The following is a 19,555-nucleotide window of genomic DNA, read 5'->3' as shown; positions in this document are numbered from 1 at the left end:
CAAAGTTGTTTTGTGTTTGCTTTGTTTATGGTAGTTTGTTCCACTGGCTTGTTTGACCTTTTTGCCTGCTGACATTGATTGTTGGATGGCCCCTAAATGTGGTTGCCTGTTTTGTAAATAGTTTGTAAATAGTGTATCGGGAGTTTGACGCCATTTTATTTCTAAAGCCTTTTGACCTCTGTTTTTGTGTTAGTAGTTAGGGTAGTAATTGTATTTTCTCTTCTTCTCTTTTTCGGAACATTCTCTTTAAACCATAGAGATGGTTGAGCGTGAAAATCCCAGTAGATCAGAAGTTTCTAAAATACTCAGACCAGCCCGTCTGGCACCAACAACCATGCCACGTTCAAAGTCACTTAATTATTTTTTCTTCCCCATCCTGATGCTCGGTTTGAGCTGCAGCAGATCGTCTTGACCATGTCTACATGCCTAAATGCATTGAGTTGCTGCCATGTGATTGGCTGATTAGAAATTTGCGTTAACGTGCAGTTGGACAGGTGTACCTAATAAAGTGGCCGGTGAGTGTACATCTTCAATGAAGTGATATTAACATGAAACTTTTACATAAAAGACCTCAAATTTGCATTCACACATGTCCAAATGTACCGGTACTACATATAAAATGAAGTTTTGCAATGGAATTTTTATATCATCTCAATTTAATAGGAGTAAAAGTCTATAGTAATTCAGCAATGTGTTTGTTTAGAGATTAATCTAATTTATATCTTGACTAAAGGACTTTCAAAATCAATAATGCTATATAAGTTAACTGAAGTTAACTGAATCAACACTGAACTTATTTGAGCTTTTACAGACATTATTTATGTAAAGCTTCTTTAACTTGTTTTATAATTAACCAACAAATTAAACTAATATCAATAAATTAAAACCAGCACTGAACTAAGTTCAGCACTAAAACTGAATAATGTCATTTTAATAATGCCATTTATTTGCACAGTTGCTTTACCACTGAAATGTAATTAGATTTTTTTTTTTCATGATTAGCATGCTATTACTTTAAACTTGTTTTAAACCACATTGTATAAAGCACTATACACATTAGTTTGACTTAACCTGACTTTGAATCTGGAAGGAAACAAACCTGTAATGCTGGTAAACTATTTAAGAAAAACGTTTCAAACACATTGGTGGCACTATAAGTCATGATAACAGGGACAAGAGAATGAAGATATTAATATCATTAGTTTCTATGGTGGAAAAAAAAACATGTACTTATGTAAACCTTTAACTTGCTGTAAAGATTTTAAGCGCTGAACTGATTCATGTTTCTTTGACCGATGCTGAACACTGCCTCCTACAAGCTCTGAAAACAAATGGCCCATCTGTAAACAGGGTGTTTGTAGATACAGTCAGCTAAGCCCAAACACAATATGTCCTGGGGATGTTGAGGAGTGAGGGATGTTGATAGGTCATGAGAGAGAGAGAGAGATCTCCACACAAGATACATTATAGTTCAAGCTCTGTTAAAGTGAAATTCTTTTTCGTTCTTCATTCGTCCTTTTCCACCAGGCGACCTCTATGAAGACTAGAACATCTGTTTGTTTAAATTAAAACGTTCTAAAACGAATGCATGTGCTATATGTCTATCCTCTATAGTCAAAAGCATACTGATGAATGTTGAAAACCAGCAGTCCTTGACTTCTACAGCATTTGTTTTTCCTGCTGGGTTGGACGATGAAACAAAAACACCTGGTTTTAGACCACAATAATTCATTAGTGTGGTGTAGGGCCTTCTTTTGTGGCCAATACAGCATCAATTCATCTTTGAAATGACAGATGCAAGTCCTGCACAGTGGCCAGAGAGGTTTTGAGCTATTCTTCTTGCAGAATAGTGGCCGGGTCACTGATGCTGGTGGAGGAAAACGTTTCCTGACACGCTCCTCCAAAAAAACCCAAAGTGGCTCAATAATATTTAGATCTGGTGACTGAGCAGGCCATGGGAGATGTTCAACTTCACTTTCATGTTCATGAAACCACTCTGTAACCAGTTTTGCTGTGTGTATTGGTGCAATATCATCCTGATATAATAGTACGCATTCAAGTTATTGTCCTCCAGAATGGTTTGGTAGTCCTTGGTAGTGACATGCCTGTCTAGCACAAGTGATGAGCGTAGGGAATGGCATGAAATTGCAGCCCAAACCATCACTGATCTACTCCCCATGTTTCACTCAGGGCAAGCAACAGTCTGGGTGGTCACTTCTTTGGGGCTTCTCTACACTGTAACTGTCTTGATGTGGGAAAGGCAGTGAAGGTGGACTCATCAGAGAACAATGCTTAAATATAAAATAAAATATTATAATTGTAATATTAAATGTACTAAATTGTAATAGTTTTTGATTGGACAAGTGAAAATCTTTTCTAAGTGGGATATTCGTAAAAAATCCTTAGATTTAGCCCTGTACAAGTCTGAAATTTAACTCATAATGGTCTTAAAAATGTCTTTAAAAGTCATTTAAAGTCATTAAATGTTTAATAAATTTGCTACAATAAAATTTTTTTTTTTTTTTACATTGTCATTATGGAGAATTGTGTGTAGAATTTTGAGGAAATAAATGCATTTAATCCATTTTGGAATAAGGCTGTAGCATAATAAAATGTGAAAAAAAAGTGAAGCGCTATAAATTGTGGCGAGGGGGCGTGGCCGAGAACCGTGGGAACGGAGTTTAAAATCATTTAAAAACTCTGTCGGTTCTCCGCCTCCTCCTTCCACTGGAAAAAATAAAGTTCACGGCCCTTCGGCCGCCGGAAAGAAGGAGGCGGAGAACCGACGGAGTTTTTAAAGGATTTATTAATAACAGTGACAGTGACAGTGTCTAAACCAAAACAAACGGACGGCAGTCTCCGTCAAACTGAAAGCAAAAGTAAAATATGTCCGGGCCCGGTCCTCTCTCGGCTTCCTATGCCATCGTTACTCCCTTTATCGTCCAGAGCTCCTTCCGTGGGATCCGAAGCAGGTGCGCACCGCAGGTGTATCCACTTACGCTGTGGCCTCACTCCGTTCTCACGGCTCTCGGCCACGCCCCCTCGCCACATAAATACTTTCTGGATGCACTGTATATCTAGGAATCTACATTGAGAAAATAAAGCACTAATATATAGTCTACATAACAATTAAAAACAATGAATTGTTAAATTTGTAGTGCGCTCAATAGGGTATATGCCAAGATAGTGTTTTTCCCATACTGATAAACTTCCGGTGACCTGTTATTGTGAACTTTTTTCCATTTTATACGGTTCCTTTTACAGCGTCGATGTTGTAATGTCATTAAATACGTTCAGTTAAATAAACTTTGGCATTCATTTAGTTGCTCAAACGTAAAACGAGACAAAAAGCCGTTTACTTGCACGTGCCCGTCAGAATTGGCAGGCTAGCGCAGAAGCTGAATATACAGGGGTAAAATAAATGCTCATATCATAAAGACATGGCGAGGTTAAATGTATTTTAATGCAGTGATTCTTGTACAATCTGAGACCCACTTTAAATCGGATATCACTCAGCTAGTGGAGGTTGCTGGTTTTTAAAGAAAACAGAGCTTAAACGTGCCGGTTTTTACAGTGGCATACAGGTCGCCGGAAGCGCTTAACCCAGGTTACTGGCAAATTAAAAGTCCTATTAGCATCCTTCAGTATATATCCTATTAGCTTAGTTGTGGAAACAATAATAAAATAACCAGCAAGGTTAAATTAACTGCACTACTATACATAATAGATCTCGTCTTCATTTTTTTTTTGTACTACATATGACTGCTTTTTAGTCAAACATACTTCTCAGAGTTCACAATTTTGGTCATTGTTACTCTCCTGTTTGATTAAAACGTTCCAGTTTGCAGATTTTGCCGAAGTATCAGGGTCTCGGGCTGCCAAGTAACATCAACCCAAACGATGTGAACACTGCGCTCATTATGTAGCCCTGCTGCCCTGCTGTTTTTCACCACCACTACAGTAGACAGATGGTCACAAACACTGACCAGCTATTTCCTGGTCACCTGAGCAGCGAGGAGCGGCTCACTTTGAGTTGGCTTCCTGCCTGCCTCCATGGGTCCTGGGAAGGGTCAGCGTGAGCCAGCATGTGAAAGGAGCCATACTGCCATATTTGTTATTCCAACAAAGTCTTCTGGTCGAGAATAGGCCACCAACATCTTTTTTTTTTTTTTTTGTGAATGAAGAACATAGGTTTACAAGGTTTCATCAGACCTCAACATAGTGTTAGAATTACGTCGTGCTTTGCTGACTCCAAATGGTCATCGAAGCCTGTGAATAATAAACAATGAATTCCTCGCAACTGAAAAAAAAACTATTAAGAAAAAACATAAACATGTTTATAAGCGACTAAAGAATTAAGCATTCTGGTAGATGTTTAAGGAATTTCGTTGTTTATTTGATCCTGAAGAATAAATAACAAATGTTGGAAAACACCCAGAGCCTTTATTCGTCGAGAAACAAGGCAGTTTTCAGAGCAGATGTTCCTGTTTTACAGGAGTCTCCGGGAGATAAGGTTTGAATTATGAAGGGAAATATTTATCTAGGCAGAGGAATATTACTCTTCCCCGTCACTTGGCCACACATTTGCACAGGCAAGACACAATATCCAGGGGAAGTGGAGGAGTTAACCTCATTTGTTGCCAGGGGTGATAAAACTAACCCGAGATCAGCCAATCAGATATACCATGACAAATATGTGTCTCTGACTGCTTATATATACTGCTGGTCAAAGGTTTGGAATAATTAAGATTTTCTTCAACGTTTTTGAAAGAAGTCTCTTATGGTCACCAAGGCTGCATTTATTTAATCAAAAACTCAATAAAAGCAATGTATGTTGTTAGAGTTTAAAAGAAGTGATTTGTTCCTGAAATATATTCTATTTTTTCCAAGTCTAGTCATATGACCCATCAGAAATTATTATAGAGTGTTGATTTTGGTCTTATAGAAACATCTCTTTTTAATATTAACTGCATTTTAAATAATGACTGTTACAGTCATTTAAATAATGACTGTTTTTAATAATGGTTTACAAAAATGTAATCAATGGAGAACCAGAAAAGGTGTGTGTGTGTGTGTGTGTGTGTGTGTGTGTGTGTGTGTGTGTGTGTGTGTGGTGCCTTGTAGGTATCTAACATGTTGACTAACTAACTAACTAACTAACTAACTAACTAACTAACTAACTAACTAACTAACTAACTAACTAACTAACTAACTAACTAACTAACATGTTGACTAACTAACTAACTAACTAACTAACTAACTAACTAACTAACTAACGAACTAACTAACTAACTAACTAGCTTGCTGGCTTGCTTACTTACTTACTTACTAACTAACTAACTAACTAACTAACTAACTAACTAACTAACTAACTAACTAACTAACTAACTTACAAACTTACTAACTTACTGACTGACTGACTGGCTTGCTTGCTTACTTGCTCACTTACTGACTTACTTAATTACTTAATTTCTAACTTACTAATTAACCAATCAACCAACCAACCTACTAATAACTAACTAACTAACTAACTAACTAACTAACTAACTAACTAACTAACTAACTAACTAACTAACTAACTAACTAACTAACTAACTATTTAACTAACTAACTAACTAACTAACTAACTAACTAACTAACTAACTAACTAACTGACTGACTGACTGACTGACTGACTGACTGGCTTGCTAACTAACTAACTTGCTTGCTTACTTACTTACTAACTAACTTACAAACTAACTAACTAACTAACTGACTGACTGACTGACTGACTGACTGACTGACTGACTGACTGACTGACTGGCTTGCTAACTAACTAACTTGCTTGCTTACTTACTTACTAACTAACTTACAAACTAACTAACTAACTTACTGGCTGACTGACTAGCTTGCTTGCTTACTCGCTTACTTACTAACTTACCATCTTACTAACTAACCAATCAACCAACCAACCTACTAAGTAACTTACTTATTAACTAACTAACTAACCAACTAACCAACCAACCAACCAACCAACCAACCAACCAACCAACCAACCAACCAACCAACTAACCAACTAACTAACTAACTAACTAACTAACTAACTAACTAACTAACTAACTAACTAACTTACAAACTTACTAACTAACTGACTGACTGACTGACTGACTGACTGACTGACTGATTGACTGACTGGCTTGCTTGCTTACTAACTAACTAACTAACTAACTAACTAACTAACTAACTAACTAACTAACTAACTAACTAACTAACTAACTAACTAACTTACTAACTTACTGACTGACTGACTGGCTTCCTTCCTTCCTCCTTCCTTCCTTCCTTCCTTCCTTCCTTCCTTCCTTCCTTCCTTCCTTCCTTCCTTCCTTCCTTCCTTCCTTCCTTCTTTCATTCCTTCCTTCCATATTAACTAACTAACTAACTAACATTTCCACTATTATTTTTTTGTGAAGGGTATTTGGGGGTATTATTTAAATTGATGCACTTTTTTTTTGCATGCATGGCTTTTACATGTATTTTTTCATACAGTATAATTGATGCATTTTATTTTTTTATTTTTTTACAGTAAAAACCATGTATGTGTCTATAATAGAAGCATCTTTTGAAACTTAAGCCACCCAGAGAAATATTCATTTGATTAATAAGCGTGACAGCTAATCCCAGTCTCCCCTATAATGTATTACATTATACAGTCTCTGCATTGCAACATGGTCCTAAGTAATTTCTGAGATACTCAAGTTATTCAGTTTTAAATCACGGTGTTTCATTGCATTTTATTATCACCATGCTGTCATGGCTTATTCACTTTTCTATCATCATATGCATAACTTCAGCTCTTATCCATTGAATAATAATCTTTCGGTGAATAAATCTTATCAGCTGTGAAATTTGGCACTGAGCGTTTGTTGGCTGATGACATACGAAGATAAAATGCCTGAAAACTCCAGCTCTTTCATGTCAGAGCGTCAACTGTGATGCTTGAAGTTTTACATTTCAGCCTAAATAAAGCATAAACGAAATGTCACGACTATATTTGACGTTAAAGAAGTATCTCATTATCCAGGGCCTCCAAGAGGAATTTAAAAAATCATTACGAGATACATTAACACAGATCAAGCCGCTCAACTTACCAGTGGAAAAACACATTTTATCCACCCAGCCGTGAGATTAATGCTTTTATAAACATGATTAATGAGCGTTATTTGTGTTGACAGTCCTTGAGTGACATGTTACAGGTGTGAGCTGGCCTACAACAGCTTCCTCTTAAAAAGAGACTTCACAGCTGTCTCCGTCATACCAAACTACCTTCTCCATCAGCGGCAGAACGCCATGACGGAGAGCCAAGCCTTTGACTGTGATGATAAACATTTTCCAGGCTCACAAGGGAAGTTTTTGTTCACTTCCAAATATTGGAGCGCTCGGGGCCCTTAACATTCCCAGTGGACTGAGCGAACTGAAGAAATAGTTAAGCTGTCATCCAACAATCAGACACAGTATGGTCATCAGACGTCCAAAGAGCAGTTGGCAGGATCTGCAAAAAAAAAAGAAAAGAAATTATATATATATATATATATATATATATATATATATATATATCAAAGGGATAAAAAACAACTGGAATTTGTGTTCGTGTACCAAGAATTTATCCAAGCTGATAGAACATGTCAGTAGTTTAAACTTCATATCTCAATTTCTTTGATCATCTCCTCTCAATTTATTCTGCTTTTGATTTGATTTTTATTCAAAAGAGATAAATGGTTAAAATGTACACCTTTGAACTGTGAACCTTTATGAACTGAACCTTTCGAAAACATGCTTTTACCACTCTTTTGCATAGTGAATACCTGTATGTGTGTGTGTGTGTGTGTTTTGTAAGAGAGAGAGAGAGAGAACGTGAATGAGTCAGAGTGAAAAACAGTGAGCAAAGTTGCGCACACACGTAATGGTAGTCACTTTCGACCAATCAGCTTTCTTACATTTACAATCACTTTTATTGGTTGGAGATTATTGTTTGGCACACTGTGAGCAGCGAAAATAAATAATGGCATGGTGGCATACCTAAATAATATAGCAAGCATACAGATGAAGTCAGAATTATTTGCCCCTTTTTAAAGGTGCAGTAGGTGATCTGCCAAAATGCTAATTGGATAGCATATTAGCTTTGGACGGCAGGAAGGGACTGCGTTTTAAAGCCACGCCTCTTGAAATTAAGAGCGCGCCCACTGCGTCACAACAGCAGTCAACCCAGTTCATTCGTCTGTTAGAAAAGTATGTAGTGGTTGGCCAGGTGGCGTGCAGGAATTTCACTTACTAATCCACACTTACATGCTATTTTAGACTGAATATTCAGAGTAGCAGTAAGCAATACCGGGAGGGTGTCACAGGCTGTCATTGTTCAGAAAGGACCCAATGTGAATATAAAAGCAACTTCAACTCAGCAAGCAGAGTAGGCGGAATAGCGTTATTTGCTGATGTTGTTAAACTAATTATAAATCTACATCATCGATGCTGTAAAAGCTTCCTTATGAAACTAAAAATAGTCACATCTAGCGTCCACCGGGAGATTTCAGTGGCTGAACAACACGTCTGTGCATAGAACCCCTTCATAACACAATACACTCTACATCAGCTCTGTGTGACTAAGTTTAAAACAGAACATTACCTCTCTAACAGAAATACTTCAGCTATGGTGTGGTGTCTTCCTTCCTCCAAAGTCCAACTCCAATACCGATTCAGGAATTTAAAAAGTTTAAATTCAGCATTTGATTTTGCCGCAACTGACAGTCTCGCTTGCATGTGTCGCTCATCTAGGCGTGCACCCGCGGCAGGCATTCACACTCCAATGGCGGATATGCATGCGCAAAAGCCCAAATCTGCATTTATTGACTGACAGTTTGAGTTACTTATCGGAATTATGAGAGATGTCGGCCCGACTGTATTTAATTGGATGAACGTTTTTTTTTTATGCCTTACCCAGAATATAAAAATAAATATAAATACATTTAGATCATTTACTTTAATCATTACTATTGGTCTGTGAAAAGACTTTCAACCAGCACAACAAAAAATGTTTCTGAAGACAATCACCTACTGCACCTTTAATGTATTACTATTATTTTTTATATTTCCCAAATGATGTTTAACAGAGCAAGGAAATTTTCATAGTATGTCTGATAATATGTTTTCTTCTGGAGAAAGTCTTATTTGTTTTATTTCGGCTAGAATAAAAGCAGATTAAGGCGGTTCATTCCACTGTGGCAATCTCTAATAAATAAGGAACTAAGCTGAAGGAAAATGAATGGATGAATGAATGAGTAAAATCTTGTTTTATTTGTTATGCTAAATGATGGTGAAGCATTATTTTACATGTATTTTGACATTTCTTATTACTCAAAAGAGATCTGCAGTGTATTTGGGTTTTAATGTATTCTTCATGCAAATAAAGTATTTTATATTATAAGTAAAATATTTAAAAACTTAAACAATATACGTTAGCATCTTGCATATATGATTTTGTCCAGAAACATCTACAAGGTTTCCCTCAGGGCAGCCGTTCTCTTTCTTGCTCAAGGGCGCAATGCTGATAGAACAGGACTGTAATCTCAGTAACTCTCTGGTTCATGGATCACTTACGACAGAACAGGCAACCTTTGTGTAAATGGCCCAGTTCCTATAGCATCAGACTGCCACTAGACCCTCAAATTAGTCAGCCAAGAGGGAAACATTTCAAGCCACCAACATTCCGCTGTGGTCTGCTGTCTAGGCCGTAACCTCACCTGTGCTGAGAGACTCAGATCAGCCGATGCTTGAATCCTGGGACACCTGGATAGCTGGAGTTATTTCAAAACCCCAAAGCTAAACCATGGGAACTATTTCCCCCCCTCAACAATGTTTGTTTTAGTGAAATAAACAACTATTTTAAGTTTTAACTGCATCCCACAGAATTACCAGCTACTGATGATTTACCAGATGAAGAGTAAAACTTTTTACATAAGGAGTTAAGTTACATTTAGGCCTGTCACAATAATCGATATATTGACTTATCACACAATACATGGACATGATCTCAATAATTTTTGGTGATCAAAACATATACTCACTGGCCATCTCTACCTATATTGAAGGTGTCAGTATGGGTAAAACATACTATAGAATTTACAGTAAATTACTATAGTATATTTTCATGTCGGTGTCTGACAACTTAAAATAGATCTGGTGGCAGATATTGCAGACTCTTTTTAGTTTTACTTTTGACCTTGCACTTTGTTATTAACATTCATTATTATTTGTTTAAGATATGTGTTTCACATGTGAATTCCAATGCCTAAATATTAAATTGCTAAACGACTAGAATTAAATGAAATATTCTTAAGAATAAAAAATTGTGTTCTTTGGAAGATTGAACTTGCATTGTGATGATATTATACAGTCATTCTAGCAATATATGATAATGAGTGCCATAAAATGGTCTTAAAATGACAACAATATTGGTTATCGCAATATATTTTGGTGCAATATATATCGTACAACAAAATCAGATGTGGTGACAGGCCTAATTACATTGTAAGGTACATGTATTTATATATTTAAATATTTTAATTGTTTATGAAATGCATTTAATCAAATTATTGCCTTACAATGAAATTGACCTGACACAAAAACAAAAACAATCAGCAGTATTGAATTTACTATTTATTTTAATGCTGAAAAACAAAACTAAACAGGAACATCTGGGAAGACTATAGAGTGAAGATTAAAATAAACTATATGCACAACAAAAATGTACTTCCAGACAAAAATACTACTAAAGGACATATTGGAATGTGTGTTTTTTGTATCCTCTTATGGTTACATTGCTTGAGTGTAATCCAGTGTGACCAAATGCTGGGAATTAATTAATGAAATTTGAAAAATAAATAAATAAATAAATAAATAAATAATAATAATAATAATTTTTTTTCTTAATAATTTATTTTTATTTATTTATTTATTGCCAAATATTTTATTAACATTTTGTGCAGATACAGTATCATATACAACTAAGAATCAATGACCATAACAATGACAACAATATAGTTAAATAAATAACACAGTTAAAGTAAAAAAATAATGAAATGAATAAATAATTAACAAAAAAAAAACAATAATTATTCCTCTTCTGCTTAAGTTTCCATGTTTTGTAAAAATATTTTAAAGACCCTCTTAATTAAATTCTTTTTTCCCCCAACTTTGAATACAAAAAAAAAAAAAAAGTGTATCCATCTGTCTAATGAAGGTGGTTCAAACAAAAGATGTTTGTTTCTACTTAAGGAGAATAAGCCTCCTAGCCAATAATGTTGTGAAAGTAACTACATTCTGTGTTGTTGAAGGCAAATTTGACCCAAAAGGAATTCCGAATAGTGCTGGGGGTTTGGAGTGGCTGATATGTTTAAGTTTTTTTTTTTTTTTTAAATATCTAATATTTTAGACAAAAAAACAAAACAAAAAAAAAAAACACTGTCAATCTTGGACAAGCCCACAACATGTGTGTGTGATTTGCTGGACATTGCTGACACCTAGTACAACTTCTATCTGGGTACATTTTGGCTAATCTAGCATTAGTGTAGTGTGCTTTGTGGAAAATCTTGCATTGTGTAGGGCGCATATAGAAAAACTATGTACAAAATAAAGCATATAATCCCAATCTATTTCACTGATGGTGATCCCCAACTATTGTTCCCATGTATTCTGATGTAATTCAGAAAGAATTTATTGAAAGATAGTTGAGAGAGAATATCCCTCTGGGGTTATTTTCTGTCTGGGATAAAATAAAGAATGATGTCCATTTTTGAATCAGAAGAATTATGCATAAATATATTTTGATTGAAAATATGTTCTGAAAACATCCTACCAGAGAAATCTCAGAAAACTTTATTTATATTTAGTATATTTAGTATATATTTAGTATTGCTATTTTCATTTGAGCATATTTAACACGTTTAGTGAATCATATAGGGGGAAAAAAGAACTTAGTTAATTTTATACATACTATTACTACAGGAGCATTCTCCTGATGTAACCCAAGGTTAAGTGCCTTACTCAAGGGTACCATGGTGATATTTCTTGAATAAAGCCTTCTGGGATTTGAACCTATAACCTTTCAATTCTTGGCTCAGATCTTAACCACTAAGCTACATGACCCACCCAAAGACTATTTAATGCAGTTACCCACCCAGAACCATTTTATTGGCCTGACGGCTGAAAATCATTGCTGTAATGTCTTGTGGAGTCTTTGTAAATTACTCATAAAACGAGACATTTCCAGCAAAACCAAACAGAGCAGAAACAGGTGTAGGCATTACTAATGCGCAGCCACTATGAGGTCACAGAAAACCCCACAGTTCCATCCACCACATTTGCTCGGTTCAACCCCGAATATATCCCACCACACAAACTCCACCCAGAACTGTCAACTCCACCCAGCACATAAACACTACATCTAGCTGGAACTCTCATTTCAAGTTTACAGCCGATTTGCTGTTTCACTATAAAATCTGGAAAAAAGGATGTCTGAATGAATCATCTTCGTTTGCCGGATATTGGATTTCTTTTGATTTTAAGGACTGCTTTGCTCTGTGGTGAGAGGCTGCCAGGCCATTGTGGTTGCTAAGGTGCTCTGGGTAGTTGCTAGGCAGTTGCTTACAGGCCCAAGTCAAGAACCCACCACCATCTCTTTACGATCTTCTGGTCTCCCAGTGGTCTTGGGTGCCTCTTTTAATAAAAGTCAATGTGATTTGTCCCCCTCACTCATTCATAATAATTTCACCAGATGGAGATTTCAAGTCCACCAAGAAAAGCAGACTTAAGAACAGTCCAGGCTCATTCTGACAATGTACCGCTATATACATTTCTAGAAAGCACCAAATACATCCCTGTCACGATTACCAGCGATCATTTCCCATAAGATCGCTGGTTTGCACCTACAATAACCATGGACTACAAATCTGCCATTTCTGCATTACATATTCATACATGCACTCCGGTCACTCTCACACATACTTCCTCATCTAGACTGATTACATTCACACCACCTGAGGATTGTCAGAGACTGATTAACACACACTATTTAAGCCACACATTCGCCCCTTCAGTTTGCAGAGGCTTGTTATCTGTCACAGTAGCATTACAACGCATTTCCAAGTCTTGTTATCTAGTATACCGACCGTTAGCCTTGTTAGCCTCTTTGTCTTTGCCTGCCGCCTGCCTTTCTGACCTCTTGCCTGTATTCGACTGTGATTCTGGAATGTCCTCACACACCTGTGTTGACCACCACTCACCTGACTGTGAATAAACCTGCATTGTGGATCCTAACCTCATTTCATGTGTTACTCCCCTTCGTAACAATCCCAGGAGGTACTTTTTTTTTTTTGCTGTTTTTGTCTTCACGACTCCAACTGAGGCCACTGTGTACGCTTTTTCAGATCTCAAATTTCTTTCAATTTTTTCTTGCAATTTGTGCCTGCTGTTCTCGCTTAAATCCACCAGAGGCCACTGTCGACTGACTGACTGACCGACCGATCGACTGACCCACTATCCTCTATCCCTAAACCTAACTTCAGTGTTTTCAAAAGCAGCAATTGACCTGCCCACCCACTTCCCTAAACCCAATGTTGGACAATAGCGTCGATACAAGTAGTGACGCTACTAGCTTAACTACATTTCACGATATAGTGGCGGTAACATCGCTACTTTCTAAATCAAATAGCTGTTCAACAACAAAGCTATTATTTTAAGCAAGTAGTGCAGTAGCGTCCACACAAGCTACATTTACCAATTGAGGATCATTAAGTGATGGCACCCACATTCACAGAGCTGTAAGGCCAGTGTCTGGCCAATTAAAGTAAATCAATATGATGGTGAAAATGACGATTTCTTCTTCTTCCTGTTAACAGTGGTCAACAACAAACTTTTTGGAGCGTTACTGCAACCTCTCGCTCTAGGGTGCATTTCCCAAAACCATCATTAGCCAACTAAGGTCCCAAGTTCCATGATTACAAACATAGTTTGTTGATTTGCCGTTTCTCAAATCCCCACTCCAACGAACATTCGCAAACTGCGTCGCAAACTTGAGCACTCACAACTACACCTCTGAAGCTGTAGTTAAAATTATAGTTCCTGGCTGTGTTCTATTCCCACTTATCCCCCATGCCCTATGCATTTAGAGCATTCTAACATTTAAAGTTGGAATCATTAAAAATAAAAAAGCATTAAGGTCATCTCCTTTACGTGTAATTTGCTTTCAAACTATTTTTACAGTTTAGTTTTAGCGATCTTCATGTATACAATTGTGTTCCCTTTAAGCGCACTTTAAAAATATTCATGTCATTTTGAACACAGCCTCATGGCGAAAGATATAGGTCACCTATTATTTAAAAGCGGAATTTATGTTACATTATGTTACTATAATTACTATAGTATTTTAATTGGGTAACACTTGGTTTTATTGGATTTTTTAGTTTTTTTGCTGCTATATACTATAGTTTGTTTCGTTTTGGTACATCATATTATTTGCACTAAATAATTGAACTATACAATTCTGCTTCATATGTTTTATTGATAGTTTCATTGATCACTAAGATATGATTAACTTGGATTTAAGTTGCATCAATTAAAAAAATCTAAATTGCAAAAATTACTTACAAGTAGCTACTTTTGCCAAGTAGCTTTTAGCTTAGCTTGCTACATTTCCCAGAGGGTAGCTTTTAGTGTAGATAAGCTACATTATAAGTAGAGTAGCTACTACCAAGTAGCTAATAGCTTATAGGTTACTACATTTTTAAGTAGCTTGCCCAACACTGCCTAAATCCAACCAAAAGCAAAGTATTCAAAAGCAATCCGGAAAAAGAAAAGCCCTCTGCTGATTTTTACCATGTTTTTATATTTTATCATATTCTCATCCTGCTATTTACTTGTTTATTTTATTTTTTGGCTTCTGTTGTTGTCAACTGCTTTCTGAAAACATTCTTTGCCGGACTCAATCCACACCATTGCTGTAAACTCTGCTCCGCATCTCTAGTCCACTGATAAATGCGGTAAGCTACTGAACAAACCGGTAACAGCAGAAAAGCCGTCCATTTAGAGGTAAGTGGTCAGCTGGAATGCTGTAGTGTTCACATAATTCGCAATCTCCAGAAAGGTATATAGGGATAGATTTTCAGAATGAGCCTGGGTTGATTAAGAATGTGAACATCTTGAATATGATTATATATATATAAAAAAAAAAAAAAAAAAAAAAAAAATATATATATATATATATATATATATATATATATATATATATATATATATATATATATATATATATATATATATATATATAAATAAAAGTATAAACAGTTGAAGTCAGAAATGTTAGCCCTTTTAAATGATTGATTTCTGTTTAATGGTGATTTCTGTCTACGCATTTTTAAACAATAGTTTTAATAACTAATTTCTAATAACTGATTTATCTTTGCCATGATGACAGTAAATAATACAATATTTATATAAAATATAATAATGGACTAAGCCAAAATGAAATCAATGAATAAAATAACATTTATACATAATATAATACACAATGACATTTTCCAAGATACTAGTATATTCAGCTTAAAGTGGGATTTAAAGGCTTAACTAGGTTAATTAGGTTAACTAGGCAAGTTAGGCCAACTTATGGTTTGTTCTGTAGAAATTTTAAAGAAATAATTGCCTAGATGGGGTAATAATTTTGACCTTAAAAAGTTTAAAACTGTTTTATTCTAGCTAAAATAAAACAAATAAGACTTTCTCCAGAAAGTCTCTGTTAAACATCATTTGTTAATATTTGAAAGAGAGAAAAAAACACAAGAGGTCTGATAACTGATATCACCTGAATATTATATTAAATAAATAATAATATTAAGTATATTATTATAGTAATGTATATTTTACTAATACATTTTTATTTTCATATATATAAAATAAAATAATATTTAAAAAAAATGAAATACCAGGTTGCCTTTATAACTTGGTAATCTTTGTCAATCTACGACTCTAGTTGGCAAACTGAATGCTGAAATCCCAAACACAGCTAAGATCACAATCCAGGCTTAATCTGTACACCCAGAGCTGGAAATGTGTGTGAGAGACTGCTGTGCTGTGTGAAGTGTTTGTGTGCGTGTCTGATCGGGCTATAGTGGCACATGTGTTTTGGCAGCGTTCTGATGTAGTTCCACAATAAACCAGATGGTGGTGTTCTCTCCAATGGTTCCATAAATCAAACCCTGATCATCTTTGTCCTTTCCCTCCTTATTCATTAAAAAAGCTGGGAATAATAAGTCCCACAGAAACACAGAGAATATGATGAAGCTGTACTTAATAATGTATCCATCCCATCACATCCGCCTCTGCTGATTTCTGTACCAGTTACAGCGTTAATAGTCAGATCTTTTGTAAACCCTGTTCCTTTTTAGACATCTTCACACACACACGCACACATACACACACAAAACACAACCAGTATAAATGAGCTTTTAAATGTTGAATAGGTCATAAATTTAAGTTTGTCGTGACATCAAATAAATAAGGATTTTTTTTTCTATGAGCTGGTACAACCTTTGCTGAAATTCAGTTTTATTTGGTTAACACTTTTCACAGTAATCATTACCACATCATATCATTCAACATATGTATTGTTAAATACATCTGCCAAATGGTATAGCAGAAATATGCAAGTATTAAACATATTCATTTGAATCTAAAATTTTGAACAAAAAAAAAAAAAGAAATTGTAAAACTGTAATTTTACATGGTTGCATTAGATATAATCTATAGTATGTACAGTGCTCAGTAATTGAGTACATCACATTTTGAAAATTTTATTTTTATCCATTTCTTAGGGCGTATAGGCAATGTATTTTGGTACGTTTAAACTAAACAGATTTAAAAAACAGATATATTTATTAAAGTAATATTTTAGTCAGCAAACATATTTAGAAATTAAAAGATAATACAATTAAATTCAAGCAAAACAAAATACAACCTACACAATTTGAACTACATTTGCTTCTCTTGATTTTTCCTCTTTTTAAAATTTGTATTTAATATTTTTCTATACCATACACATTTGGGTGTACTAATTTTTGGACTGTTATTGTAAGTTATTTTGTTAGATACGCTCCAGATTTGGCTTCAGTACTGACTAATCTAATGCATATACACAAATATAATATTGTAAAGCTTCCTATTAAAAATATGAATTTAAAAGATAGATTTGTACCGAACTCCCTGTACTTATATGTGTTGAGCAATGTAGTTTGGATTTTAATTAATTCCTGTGATTCAAAGCTGCATTTTCTTCAACATTTCTCCAATTAATCCATCAAACTATTTCTATAGCACTTTACTGCACCCAAGGTTGACCAAAGTGCTTTAAACAAAGTGAAAACTAATTATATAGCACAACTATAAAGCAGACAATTCAAAACACTACAAGAAATAATAAATTACAACAAACATTAAACATTAAAAACCAATTTAAACAAGTGAGTCTTAAGCTTGGCTTTAAAAATTGACAAGCCAGTGATTGTACGAAGCTCAGAAGGGTATTCTAAAGTTTAGAACCTGCCACTGCAAAAGAGCGATCACCCCACTGCTTGTGTCTTGACCGTGGGATTTAAAGCAGAAGTTAGCCAGTATCGCAAAGCCCTGCTGGTTTTGTGAATGTGCAAAATTTTGCATAAATAAGAAGGAGCAAGGCTATCGACGGCATTAAAAACAAACAATAAAAGGTTAAAATCAATTTTAATCAGTTCTTCTAATATTTATTTATTTATTAATTTATTTGTTTAGTTAGTTAGTTAGTTAGTTAGTTAGCAGGATCCCACTACAAAGCTAGTGGCTATTCTTCCTGAGGTCCATCGAACACAAAGCAAAATTACATTAATACATAACAACAAAGATCAATAAAAACATAAAAATACAAAATTCATACATAACATCCAGATCAACAATCCACTTAATACTGTGCCATAAAATATTTCTTCAACATTTTTTAAACCTCATTTTACTTGTTACAAAGCATATAATTGTCTGATGGTGATTCATTCCATGTTTTCATTCCTCTATTCACTACAGTCCGTTGCTTTGCATTAATTTTTGAAATGGGAATCAAAAAAATATATGTAATGATTAGATATATAAATTTAATGACCATATATTTATTTGAATCATATGTCAACGGTCGATTAACATTGTAAACAATGTACAATGTAAACAATGTTAATATAAGTAATTTTTTTGTAGTAGTAGTTGGTGTAGCACTTGTGATTTATTATTATTGTTGTCAGTTATTACTGTTGTCCTTTCTTTCTTTTTACTCTCATTTTTACTATCATACATTAATAAGCATTGTTGTTACTCCCTACCTCTGACTGGTTTCTTTCTATATGTTTTATCTATATCTGTGACACTTGCTTCATTTATAGACTGTTATTGTTCCTTATGTATGTACTCTGACCTGTCCACCAAGTTACCTTTACATGCATACACACACTCACACACACACACTCACGCACATACCAGTACATGACTATATTGTTGTTGTTTTTGTTTTGTTTTTGTTTCGTTGCTTTGTATTTGTTATTTGTTGACGTTTTCTTGTATTTGTATGATTTTTGCATATTCTAATAAAAAAAAAAAACATTGTAAACAATAAAATATGAGTCTTTGTTGCAGTTACGTTTACACATTTAGCGAACGATTTTAACCAAAAAAAAAAGGACTTACGAATGAGGATAAAATAATTTATTATAATTAATTGAATTAATTATTGACAATAATACAATTTTAGACTTTTGAGTTTGTACATATACTGTATTGAAATCAAGCTCTATTATCTTAATTATATTAGCTATCTGAAATCTACATATAAACGCATTAGCATTAGCTGTGGAAAAATCTACATTGGTTGCCCCACAGCTAATCAACATTATCTATCTGTGCTATTTTGAAATTCTGACATATGAAAGACATTCTAAATGTACAATATTCATATATAGATTGTATCATTTAATTGCACAACATGGCTGAAGTTCCCTTTAAAACATCTGCATTAAAATGTGATGGTTTTATATGGATACATTTTACAAAAACCTTAACATTTTGATCATACGACTCATTAAATAAAACAAAGAAAATGCAATAGTGTAAATGGCTCAACATTTTTAAAGCGCATGATAAATTTGATCCCCAGTCTTTGCATTAGCATTAGCTGTGGAAGAATCTGCATTGGTTTCCCCACAGTTAATCAACATTGTCAATCTGTGCTATTTTAAAATTAGCAATGTTACTGTTTACAAACATTGCAGGTCATTAACCTAAATAAAACCATTGTAAGAGCATTAAGGAGAAAATTGTGGATTGTGTCCCCGGCAGTCTGACATGGAGGAGAATACAGAACGTGTGGGTGTCTCCACAGACAAAAGGCAAGCAAGGTTATGTGCGTGTGTCTGTGTGTGTGTGTGTGTGTGAAACTCTATTTGTTCGGCTCAGAGCACAC

The 19,555-nt window shown here is 34.8% G+C and overlaps 1 long non-coding RNA gene across 2 annotated transcripts in view; it reads right to left on the bottom strand.

Moving 5' to 3' along the window:
• Positions 1-4,174: 4,174 nt before the first annotated feature.
• LOC137496671 (uncharacterized) overlaps positions 4,175-19,555 on the bottom strand; it is an 84,794-nt gene continuing 69,413 nt past the window's right edge. Inside the window, exons 2-3 of one of the 2 annotated variants that reach the window (XR_012386982.1) lie at positions 5,969-7,528; positions 4,175-5,799 (exon numbers count right to left, since the gene is read on the bottom strand). This is a non-coding gene — a long non-coding RNA (uncharacterized lncRNA). The remainder of the gene's footprint in view (positions 5,800-5,968; positions 7,529-19,555) is intronic. The other variant, XR_012386983.1, reaches the window with a different exon arrangement.

The sequence above is a fragment of the Danio rerio genome, chromosome 11 (genome assembly GCF_049306965.1).
Source record: "Danio rerio strain Tuebingen ecotype United States chromosome 11, GRCz12tu, whole genome shotgun sequence".
Classification (NCBI taxonomy): domain Eukaryota; kingdom Metazoa; phylum Chordata; class Actinopteri; order Cypriniformes; family Danionidae; genus Danio; species Danio rerio.
The sequence above is the reverse complement of the archived record's forward strand: the minus strand, read 5'-3'. Positions and strand labels throughout refer to the sequence as shown.